The following is a 12,424-nucleotide window of genomic DNA, read 5'->3' as shown; positions in this document are numbered from 1 at the left end:
TATTGGGCATGGCTTTCCTTGTGAACAAGAGGAAAATGAAAAAAAAACAAAACAAAGGAAGGAACAGAAGTAGAATACAAGTTGAGATTTTTCTTGCTGCATGAGCTCTGTCTGATGTCTCCCATCTCTCCCCCAGAAAATGCAATTTGGAATAGAGTGTATTAAAAAAATGCTTTAAAGAGCCTTCACAAATTGTGCAGTGCATTTATTTATACACATTTCACCCTGACTCATTACACATCATCATGAGGCTCCCCAGGCTACGCATAAAAAGAAGAGCAGGCATAAATCAAACTGGATGCAGCTCTTCCCTTCAATGATTTTCAGATTCCACCCTACCCACCCCCACCCCATAATGGACACACAGAACATATTTTTTTCCTTATCACTCACAGAAGGAATTTCATTCCTTATATTATCATTTTTGTTATCAATAATAATGATAATCCTCATTGCATATGTAGTTTAAAGCAGGTTATAATTGTGGTGATGCAAGCTGTTATTTTTGCCATTTTTCATCAAATCTCTTGAGAATTTATCTTTCTAGCAAGTAGTTGATATTAAACTTTTCTGTCAACTTTTAAGATTAAAAGTTTCTGCTAAATAATTCTTGAGTGCTTCATCCCTCTGCTTTTCACTCTATGTATGGAAAAGAATACAACCTTTAAAGCATGCAGCCCAAATGTATCTTTTTTCTTTTCCTGTGGGGAGAGTATATAAAAAATAAATTCTCTTTGAATAGTCTATTGAAATCAAGATTGAATTCAAAGTCTTCTGAGGAGTTTTTTTTTGCAATCTGTATCTTCAGTAATTTTAACAAATTCCCTGTGGGTGGTATTCTTTCTGCCTCATTTTAGGCTTATCTCCTGAAACAATCTGTCTAGACTCTTTTATGTTCAGTGAAGTGAGAGAGGTTTCCCTGGAGGATGGAGCACATGGTACCTAAGAGAGTGTTCTGCTTTGAATTTCTCCTGAGAGAAATAGGATTTGTCCTGTCCCTTGTCAATACAAGGACATTTTCAATATTTCACATTGATGACTGAGTACCTTTTAGTCAAATTTTGTTGTCCTTTCTTGTTGAGATTGGTTGCTTTGTTTGGTTTTATTTCCTAATAGAGATGCTGATCTTTGAGGTATTCAGAATGTATTGTGGAAGGGCTCTGCCTTTGCAAGCCAAGAAGTCAGGGACTCCCCCATGGTCTGTGTGTTTCACCAGATATCTGACAATATGCTTCCAAAGGGCTGAAAAAGCCAGGATGGGGGTGCTCCTGGCCAAAATTTGAGTAAGAAAGCAGTTTTTGGAAAATGACAAAAGTAAATAGTTTTGATATGAGAGGGCAATGTCTACCAAGGGCATGAAAGGCAGCTCTTGATGGACCAGTAAGCAGGATGCTGCTGCTGGGCTTCATCCAAGGCAGAATGAAGTTAGTTACCTTTTTTTACTTCCTTATTTATTATTTTTTTTCCTCATTTCTGATGTTGCTCAGTCTCAGTGTGGAAGAAAGTGAAGATTTAATGAAAATGACAGGCAAGGCTGAGGGGAGGTAAGGTCCCCTCTCAAATCCACTAAGTGATGAGTTGAGTCAGCATGAGTCAAGATTCAACTTTATCATTTAAAAAGAATTATGTGAGGAGAGAGGAGGGGGCAGAAATGATAAGGGAGACCAAAACTGTTCCAAGTGTCCTTTGCTGAAAGAAAGATGATTCTTTCCTGCATAGACATCTCTCAGGACTTGTCTTAGGATGTGTTTGTTCAACAGCTTATGGGTCCTGCCAGAATGCTCCCAGCACACATTTTATATGTCAGTGGAGGTGAGAATTGAATCTCGCTGTTGTTCAGGTTGGTAAAAATCATCCAAAATTGTAAATATTAATTAACACTGTTCTTCACCCAGTGGATACTCAGCCTGTATAGATCAAGAGGAATTTTTTTTCTTATTTCCAAAGACTATTATGAGAAGGGTTCTTTTTTACACCGTTTTGTGGTGGTGCTTTGAAAATTTGTTTAATTCTACTTGATCAATGCTGATCTCAGTATTAAGTGATTTGGGTTTTTTCCATCTTTGCTTTTTTTAAGGTAAAAAATACCTAAGCATGCTTTCCAAATGGAGTGTTGCATTTGTTAAAAGTCTTTGGGTCAAAAATGTTTCTTTTTAATATAAAAATCTGTACATTGCTACATCTAGCAATTTTGAGAAAAGATGGAATAAATTACAACTCTAGCAGTTTAAAATGTTACAGTAGAATATAAAACAAAAGCAGGTGATCAAAATCTGTAGTTGTAAGGACTTTCATCTTCCTACCAGTAAAAATCATCAGCTTAGGTAATGATAAAAAGAGATTTTCAGGTTTTATGCAGTACAATCAACTCTTCTTTAATTTTTTTTTTCTTATGATAGCATGATTTAAAAAAAAGATGAATTGAAGTATACTGTATATGAACTTGAAATAATGGTTAACAACCACCTATTCCAGTTGTCCTGCACCACTGAATAACTGAAACATTTTGGAGGAGGGCTCAAAACCCCAGGCTTTTTCTTTTGCTCACAACTTTCCCAGCTATTAAGACAGAATGCTTCTTTTTGCAGCTCTGTAGTAGTACTGGCTGTCTCTTTGGTGTACTTTTTGAAAGAACAAATGTGCTCCAAAAGGAATTACTGCCAGGAGGGAGAGTTCTTCTCCTGACAGCTCCCTGAGCCATCAGCTGGTGGAGAGTTGCTGATCCTGATGCTAATTCAGCTCTCAGGGGTTCAGTCAGCTACCACTGAGTATCCAGCCCCACGTGAATCTTCAGAAAATAAACAAATAGATGTCTGCACCTAAATTTGGTGACTTGAGGAAAACTTTCATGAGAGTTCTTTGGTCATTAATTCCAACTTGAAGCTGCCCACTGCTTCAGGTCACCCTTCTTGGAGAGGCACTATTGCGTTTTTCAGCACTGTTCCCACAGCTGAACAAGATAGAGCCTCAGTTTATAATAAATCTGTGTCATTTAGATAATACTAATTTAGATAATTGCTTTAAATTAGGAGGGCACTTTCTAAAATTGCTGATTATATGTAAATACAAAAATATTATTTATATGCAAAAAAATAGGAATAAACAGATATTATGAAGAGTAAAACCTATGTATCTGAGGATACAGACCAGGTTTTCTGGAGAAGGCTTTCTGAAAATGCCATTATTTTTACTGGAGAGGTCTCTTACAGCATCCACTTCTTGTCTTATGTTAGATCAGGTCCCACCAGTTATGGTCACCTACTCCCCCATTCACTGTGTTGGTCACTGCTGCTCTGCTTCACAAATGTGTAAGGTCTTAACCATGATGGATATCTAATATCCTTCATGTTCAGTTAAAAACAAAGCACCCCACCCCAGAATGCTTCAAAGTAAATTTAATGTTTTCAGGTATAATTTGGCATACTTTTGTATGATGAAAACCATATAACTAATTTCTGTTTCTGGAGATAAGCATGTGTAGGAAGAATAATTAGGTAATTTTTAAAGGCTGATGGCAGATACTATTAATCTATTTAATTTTGATTTAATAAACTCAGGTACAACACATGGGTGAGTTTATGCTGCTTGTGTTAAAGTGGTAAATATAAGAGTATTGCAGTTACTAGACAAATTGTTTGCATTATATATATTGTTCTCTACTAAGTGTCTGACATTAGACTGTTGTCATAATTCTACAATTTTTCTCAATGTTATTTAAGTAATAACAATTTTTCTCAAGTTCAAGGTACCAAATACTTCATTTCAGCACTTTAAACTGAACAACATATAAATCCTCACTTGTATCTGTAATTTGCTTTGGGCTAGGCACTGCACAAAGTTTTAACATTTCAGTGTATGAAATTTTCTTTGAGAACTTGCAGCCTAGTCATGTAAGGAAGTTATTCAGATGGCATTAAATATTATTTTTTTTCCTTTGCAAGATTAAGTACCAGTTTTCTTCTGGTGTCTTGGCAGTATTTTCAAAGGAAACCACTTTTGACAGAGGTTTTTGAATCATATTCCCATCAACAGTGGCATAAAAAAGCCATGTAACACTATGTCTTTATACTGTTTAAAAGCCAATGAGTTTCCTCTCTCCCTCTGTGTGATCTGCTCTGTTGTGATGCAGAAGAAACAGTTCACATTTCCCTAATTTTTCAGTGATAAATCATGTTCTATATTGATCAGTAAGACTCAGCTGGTAGCCCAACAGTAATGTTTTATGTTTTAGTCTGGTGCAAAGAAGGGAAAAATCTTCCAAGTATTTGGTGTTTCTTTAGAAACATTTGGAAATCTGCTTGGGAAGTTGGCACCAAATTTAGTTGGCTAACATTACAGGTAAAGGAGAAAATTGTGCTTGAATGTGTAAAGAAAACAGAGGTTTAATTACTTGCTTTTTGTTGCTGTTGAAATTTAACTTATTGAAACAGCCTATCATTGCTGCAAGTAATGGTGCCTGGAAGGGACTTTCTGTTTTCTTTCCATCATTAAGGGCTGCACAGCTTTTTCACAGAAGTGAAAAACAGAGCTTATATTAATCTGTGTTGAAATTCCAAAGAGGTGTATTTCAAGTGTGAGGTTATCCATCTTTTCCTTCATGAAAACATACTTTTTAAAGGTGCCACTGGGAATGGTGTCTACACATGGATATGTCATTTTAGAGTATTGCGTTTGAGCTGCATCACATCATAAAGAGTCACTAATTTTCTCAAAATTCATAATTCACTGAAGTTCTGAGAGTGAGTCATGTGGATCTCTTGATTCAACATCTCTCCAGTCCAACAGGTTTTTTTTGAAGAGTCTGGTCTAAAAGACAAGTCATTAATATTAACTATGATTTAACTTTGTTTTCCTCTGAAAGTATCTCATTCAAGCAGCAGACACAATATCATGAGAATTGTCAAAATGTTATAAATAAGCAAATGTTTAAATTACATAAAGTTTGAAAAATAGCAGTAATCCAAGTTATTAGCCAATAATAAAAAATAGCAAACATTTGCATAACTGAATTATCAGCTAAAATCATACTGTGTTTATCCGTGCCTATGACAAAGTTGATAAGAAATAATAAATAAATTAAAAAACCCCAGACGTGCTTTTTGGGAAACCAGAAATACATGTTCCAGAAGCTTTTCCTACCACAGGCCCTCAGTGAAACTAGATGGTTTTTCCCTTTAATTGAATTCCTCTTTTCAATCTGGTTGGTGTTTTGAACTGCTATTTAAAAGCCTCGTCTCCAGGGAAACAAGATCTGTGTTGGGCCGAGAGACTCTGACTGACAAATTACAGTGCGGTTGTAGTCAGGAAAAGTGACTCTGGAAAAATGAGACTGTGGGCTTCCATAATTTTCTTTCTCTGGGACTTCCAGCTGCAGGTGGCTCAGCTGATGTGTCAGGCAGTGGTTTCTCCAGCTGCCAGTGTTTTGGGTCTGCATGGGAACAGAGGAACGAGCTCTGCCGCGGTTCTTCCTCTCATTGCCGTGCAGCAGCGCTGCCTCACGAGGTGGTGATGCTACCTGTGGTCTGCAAGGCAAAGTTAATCTGGGTTTTCCTAATTTTTAAACAGGGAGAAGACATTTGTTTGTTTGTGGGCTCTGTTCAAGCCAGCCCATTTCATCCTGATCCTCGGTTATAACAGTGCGTTGTTTTCACCTTCTGGGACTATAGCTTGGTGCAAATCTCACACAGAACAGGTTAAGTACTTAACATCTTTCTGCACAGATCAGCTAGATACCTTAAATAGACTGTTCATCATTTGACAGCGCAGAAGGAATATTTCTCCCATGTGTCTGTGCACATATGAACTAATTTTTTCTAGGAAAACTGTTGGTAGTGTTTCAAAATCAGATAAACCTCATGAGTGGGAGTGTTGCTCAGTAAGCAATGGCACAAAAGTTTGGTTTTTTTCATTGTCTCTCGTGATTTTCCCTCTGGGAGAACCATTTATGCAGCTCAGCAAATTATTTTTATAGTTATACTTTTGTATTTCTAAATGTCTTTGATGTTATAAAAATAAATGTTTAGGCCACATACGTTACATTTGGACTAGAATGGCTTGAGACTTTTTATGGTCAAGTAGGATCTCATTCCGTTGCCTTGGAACAGTCCAAAGCTGACTGAAAAGTGCATTGTGAACTGGACAGGTGAGCTTCACCTTCGTGGTTGAAGAGTGGGCAGAGGAGCTTGACCTTTGTTGCAGAGTTCTGCTGGGTATTTTTCATACTGACCTCAGCTCAATAAGTGTGCTGGGCCAGCAGATCAAGGGACTGAATTAATATTAAGCCACCCTTGATTTTCTGCAGAAACAAATGGAAGAGGTTGAGAACTTGCCCTCTGTGTTGTGGGCAGATGAAGTGCAGCTTTGGGCACTAGCTGAGCACAGAGGGAATGGCTGGTACCCTGAATGCCTGTGCAGTGGCAGTTGTCTTCTGGAAAATATAATACCTATTTAATAGAGCACTTTTAAATGCTCAGGCTGGATGAAACTCAATTATACTTAACCATTTCAAGCCAGGAAGCAGATATTTTAATCAAATTCAATGAGCTTTCTTTGTTTTATAAACCAGTGGCAACATATTAATGATAGCAATTCTGTGTCTCTGTTCCTTTTATTCATTTAGAAATCTATTATCATAAACCCCTTTTTGTTTTATTTTTCAATCAACCACCATCAGATGTTTTATATTTTAAATTTCTTCACATAAGCACACCATTATTCTAAAATGATCCTTTCTGCAGATGAGTGTTGCACTAAAGTTTCCCCTGATTATTACTTTTGACATCAGTACTTTATTGAATTAGCTGTTTCCAATTTAATTATACTTGCTTCATTGTCTAGGTCACCTTTTAAACAAATTCATATCAGTATGAAATTGCTGTTATTACTGAATTGGACTATGATGGCTCTGTGCTCATGAAGAGAATTTCTCTTTTGTTCACATTTGGAAAAGTTGAGTTAACAGTAATTTATTAAAATGGTTTAGGAATGAATTATTTCTGCTTGTAAAAGTGGATATAAATAATGTTTTCTTGTTTAGTTTTTAAAGAATATATGTGAAACGGTATTATGAAGAAATCCTTAGTTTAATTACTGTTCATTCCAGAAAGTGAAATGGCAAAGTTTTTTATTTCTGAGATATAAAATAAGTGTGAGGGCTTTACGGAACCAAGCAAAGACATTGGTCTTTGAAGGGCATAAGGTGTACAGAACTTATCCAGCTGGTGGTAGCACTTCTCCAGTTGATGTTTAAGCCTCCAAGCCTTCCTGCTAAACTTGGATGAAAATATCTAGCCACAGTTGTTTTAAGATTAGGTTTTATACTCATATTTGGCATAACACACACTGGTCATAAATAACTGAACCAAAATGTAGGCGGACAGGTTCAATGATAGAACAGTTATGACAAAATAAATGCTAATTTTAATAAGAACATATTGGTAAATCAGATTCCTTATAAACATCTTTACAATCCCATTATCCTCTCCAGTTGGGACATGCTTTTTAACAAGGTTGTATAGAGGATGTTAACGACTTGAATTAATAAAACTCATGCCATTTATATTAACTAAAACAACTGTTGCTACCACCAGGTGGTCAACTAAATACTTATTTTTTTTCTTTCCATTGTGGATGTCATATCTGCAGGGCTTTGGTGCAAAAAAAATATAGGTTTATTTTAACATCCAATTTTGAGGCTGCATGAGCTTGTTTATATATGACTGTTTTTCTTTCAGCACTTTTCATTATAATATTCCCATAGTCAGTATTAAAATTTTTAAAGGCTTGGATTTTTTTCATGGCACAAATATATATGAATGAGTTTATATGTATAAATACTTATGTGGTGATGCACATGTGAGAGGGGCCAATCTGATTTTTATTTATGCCTCAACATATGCTATACATGAGGTGAAAATCTGTGTATGTTGTGTATGTGTATTTATTTTTATTTTATACATACACATAGGTGTACTCTAGGGGCTGTTCTTGTCTTCTCTTTCTCTGTCTCTCTTTTCCCCTTTTTGCTCCCTTTTTTATCCCCTTTCTATGGGAACACTTATCTTCCTTTAGCAATAAACAGTTTTCACATATAATGCTGCTGCATTTGCCCTTTATTTTCACCCAAGAAATCTATCTAAAAGAATTGTCCCCAACTCCCCCTTGTACAGCAGGACAGGACAACATGTAATATCAATTTTTGGAGTGCAGAAGTCAAGAAAGTGCTGGCTTTCAGCTGAGCCTAATTTAGAAGCCAGAAAGATAAAGCTGAAAAGATCTATTACACAAGACATTAAAAATGAAAGGTAGCCAAGCCAATGAGGATGGGATGTCACATTATAGGGGTGGCAGGACTGGGGGGAATGGCTTCCCACTGCCAGAGGGCAGGATTAGATGGACTATTGGCAAGGAATTCTTTCCCCTAAGGGTGGGGAGGCCCTGGCACAGGGTGCCCAGAGAAGGTGTGGCTGCCTCTGGATCCCTGGAAATGTCCAAGGACAGGCTGGCCAGGGCTTGGAACAGCCTGGGGCAATGGAAGTTGTCCCTGCCCATGGCAGTGAGCAGGATGAGATGGTCCCTTCCAGCCCAGGCAATTCTACGGCTCTGTCATTACCGAGATGCTTTTGCATGGTTTTATCCCTCTCAAAGAGGTTGTTCTAAACACCTTTTTCTGTACATTTATGGGGTATAAAATATCCTTTACCTCATGGTATGTCCTTTAGCTCTATGCAGTGGCACGTTCAGAGCATCTGCAAAATGATGGCAGGTTAATAGTGAGTGACAGTCTGACTGTCCTCCCCTGTGACTGAACTTCAGCATTTTGAGGCTCTGTCCTCATAGGTTTTGTTTCACTGCCTCCCACATTTATTTCTCAGCAGGAGGGTGTGAGCAAGGCCTGCTCTGCTTTAAGAGACTCAGTCAAACAGATCTGGTGGCACCTGGACTGTGACTTCTGTACCAGAGTAGCCAGGGACGAGTTCTTCTGTGAAAGAAGACAGAACATTTGTTCTTGGTCGCTGGGCATGGATTACACAAACCCAATCCATGCTGGGCTTTTTGGACATGTTCATTCCCATGAGAGGTGCAGAATAATCTGGCTGAATTATGCTGACCTTCAAAGGAATAAGTGCTTACTCTCATTGAGCTAAAGCCATATGGAGCCTGGCAGAAATTTTCATATGTATTAATGTTTGATTGCCAAAAAATTGCTAAAAAAACTGCTAAAAAAAAAAAAATCACTTGGGACTGGACTGATGTGCACATTATTAACCACTTGATCTTTGGTATTTGCTGTATATCCAATGAGCTGGGAAAGCACTTGTTTCTTATGGAGCCATTCTCCATGTTGTCAGAGAGCTGAATCTGAGATAATAGAACCAGCAGCTCAGCAGTATTTCTTGTGCTCAGCTTGAAAAAGATGTTGGAAAAATGTCGTAGAGTTTTGCAGGAAACTTTGACATTTCATAAACAATAACAACAATGTCTTTGAAAATGTCTCCTCTGAATTCATGAGAAAGTTTGAAGATGGGTGGAAATTTCTTCTAAGGGAAAAAATATAAACCCAGCATTTAATTTACATTGACACAATTCATTTGACAATTCAACCTTAATAATAGACTAGGGTATGCTGTTAGGTTATATTATGCCAAATCATATTTTAAGGAACAAAGCCTTTTCAGTCAGCAGCTGCTGAGGTTTGAGGGAATAAATTAGTTTTGGAAACTGCGTGTTAATATTTGTCCAAAGGGAAAGTTGTACAGATCATCTGTTTTCTGGGGCATCTAAAAATATTACATGTTATGAGTTAGAAGAGAAGTAAACTTCAAAATGTTAAAATCTCACTTAGACCAAAAATTCTTCTCATCAATCAGCCTTGCTCAGTGCATATCTTCTGACATTTTTGCAGCCAAAGAAGGGACCATTTATCACCATCCCAAGTCTTCATGCTAGCAGGACTTACATCATCAGCATCAAGCAGGAGCTGACCAGGTAAGATACAGGAGGGACCCTGCACTTAAAAACAACAATAGTGACATCTGCAGACACTTCAGAATCTTAAAAGTTCTGTACTGGGGATTAAGAAGTACGAGCTTCACATTCTGTGTGAACAGGGAACTTCCAGCTGATATGGCTCCTGCTTAATATGATCTCTGTTCTTTATGGGAAGAAAGGGACTGCTCTGCCCAGAAAAGTAGAAAATGCACCTGCAAGAGCACTGACCTCACAAGCTGAGTGTTAGGGCTGCTATGGGAAATGGTCTTGGGGCAGTGATACAGCCTGGAGCAAGCTGGAGCACATGGGGCATGGGATTCTTCCTTTTGGATGGGTTTATTTTCTTTCTCTAGCTTTACTCTGAGAGTGCCAGAATAGTAAAAGGCAGACAATAAAGGAAATAACACAAGAGATAACTTGCCAGAGAGTTTGCTAAAGTAATAGATATTGAGAATGAAAATATAACATGCTTTGGAGAATCACACAAGGGTCAGCAGTACCAACCTGACTTAACACTCACCGATAAATAAGCTGGTTTATGTTGGATTCCCTCATGGGGAGTTTGTTTGGATAAATACTCTAATTTCAGTGATGAAAATATTTAATAAAACATAGCCTTGACTGGATGCCTAGTGTCTTCAGTCTTAGGGAGAGATTTAATAAATGAGGCACTGCAACTTTTATTTAGTGTCTTCAGGTGGTAAATTAACTACAAGTAGGCTTCCCTATTGTTCAATGAAGGCAATAAAAGCAGAGGGAGGATTAAAAGCAAGACACTAATTTACATCTGAGTAAATGGGCTAAAGAGTCAGACACCCTATCCTTGGTATATAATAATATTCATATGAAGGCAGAACTTCATAGAAATTAAATTTAAATATAGAGAATATATTTGAGTATATGAACAAACTCCTTTATAAATCTACTTGCCATGCCACTAAAACCAGCATGATTTCATTGCTTTACTTTTGGAATGTTCTTTGCAACTGAAACTAAGAAGAAATTTGGGGGTTTTAGGGCCCTTCATCTGACTAGCAGATCACCAACTGATGCAGAGGAATGCCTGTCCACTGAAGTCAGCCCTGGCTTGCAGTTAAAGCAGTGGGATAATAGTTTTATGTGGGTTCTCTTTTTCATGATTCATGCTGGACAAGAGCAAAGGGAAAGAAATTCTCTTTGCTTTGCCCTTTGTTTTTGGTAGATGTGTGAGAAGGGGATTGGCAGCTACAATGAGAGAGAAGATCCAGCCTGGCTGGGAAATGGGCAGGCAAGAGTAGGGAAAAGGTGGAGAGTAAAAGCTGTGCAAAACCACTTTCCAAGTGCCTGGGAAATGATCACAAGCTCCTTCAGGGCTCTTTCTGTGCACCTTCAGTGTCTGTGAGGGGTGGTGCGACCTCTGCATAGGCCCCTGCTGCGGAGGGAGACTCACATGAAAGCTCAGCACAGAGCTTTTCCCTTTCTAGGAAGGAGCCTTGGGAAATCTCTGCTCCCCTCAAGCATATTGCCATGAAATCAAGAGGAGTCCCATTCCTTTGTCTGCTGAGTTCACTGTGAGGAGCACGACAGCATAAGCATCTCTTCCTGGGGAAGCTGAGCTGAAAAACAACGTGACAGACATGGAGAAAGAGGAAGGTGCAGATGGGACCAAGGGGGGCAGGAGAAGATAAAAATACCAAAGTTAGAGAAAGAGACACAATGCCAAGGCTTGTGAGAGTTGGACCATCTGGTTCTGTTGCAGCACCTCTCCATGATCGTCTCCTCTCTTTGCTTCTCTTTGTTAGCAAGAGGAGACAGAAAAGTGAGGTGTAACATGAAGGCTTTGGTGTAAAACAGATGATGAAGTAGCCTGCATCAAGTAAAGCTTGTTTTATTCCCTGTGATTTGCACAGGCTCTCTCAGCAGTGCAGGCTGTGACAGTGATTTGCTGCATGCAGATTTTTCTCTGCAGCAATCGCTGTTTGCAGCCCCTTCCACGTGTAGAAAGTGATGCTGGTGCCTCATGGATAAATTGGGAGTCCCTGGAGCAAAGCTGAGCCTACTGATGTTTTACATGTCTGTGTCTAGTTCAAGCCAGCTTGCATGACAGCTGGTGACCTCTTCTCCGGAGCTGTGTGACACAGGAAGGCTGAGCCAAGGGGTGCTCCCTGCACCCAGAGAGTTCATCATGGAATACAAGGCCTTCCACTTCTGGGTTGCCTGTCTTGGTCCAAAATGACAGCGAGAGCTGTGTCTGTATGGCCTGTGTGCTAAAAATGGTTTCTTTTCCTCTGCTCTGCAGTACAGCTGACACATGCTGCAAGGAAGAGTAATGATCCTGTGACACATAAACCAGCCAGAGGGAATTCCTTAGTTCCCACCAGGTCATGATGGACATGGTTTGGCATGTCCAGGTAGGAGCTTGCTGTGCCATTGCCTCTCCTGAAGCTCCTCGGGA

At 38.7% G+C, this 12,424-nt stretch overlaps 1 long non-coding RNA gene across 1 annotated transcript in view; it reads left to right on the top strand.

Moving 5' to 3' along the window:
* LOC148183883 (uncharacterized) overlaps window positions 1-11,676 on the top strand; it is an 89,049-nt gene extending 77,373 nt beyond the window's left edge. The window contains exons 2-3 of the long non-coding RNA XR_015773141.1: window positions 9,905-9,987; window positions 11,454-11,676. This is a non-coding gene — a long non-coding RNA (uncharacterized LOC148183883). The remainder of the gene's footprint in view (window positions 1-9,904; window positions 9,988-11,453) is intronic.
* The last annotated feature ends 748 nt before the right edge of the window (window positions 11,677-12,424 follow it).

Source organism: Pseudopodoces humilis, chromosome 8, assembly GCF_049639895.1.
Source record: "Pseudopodoces humilis isolate 2021_Gansu_Grassland_sample_001 chromosome 8, ASM4963989v1, whole genome shotgun sequence".
Classification (NCBI taxonomy): Eukaryota; Metazoa; Chordata; class Aves; order Passeriformes; family Paridae; genus Pseudopodoces; species Pseudopodoces humilis.
The sequence above is the reverse complement of the archived record's forward strand: the minus strand, read 5'-3'. Positions and strand labels throughout refer to the sequence as shown.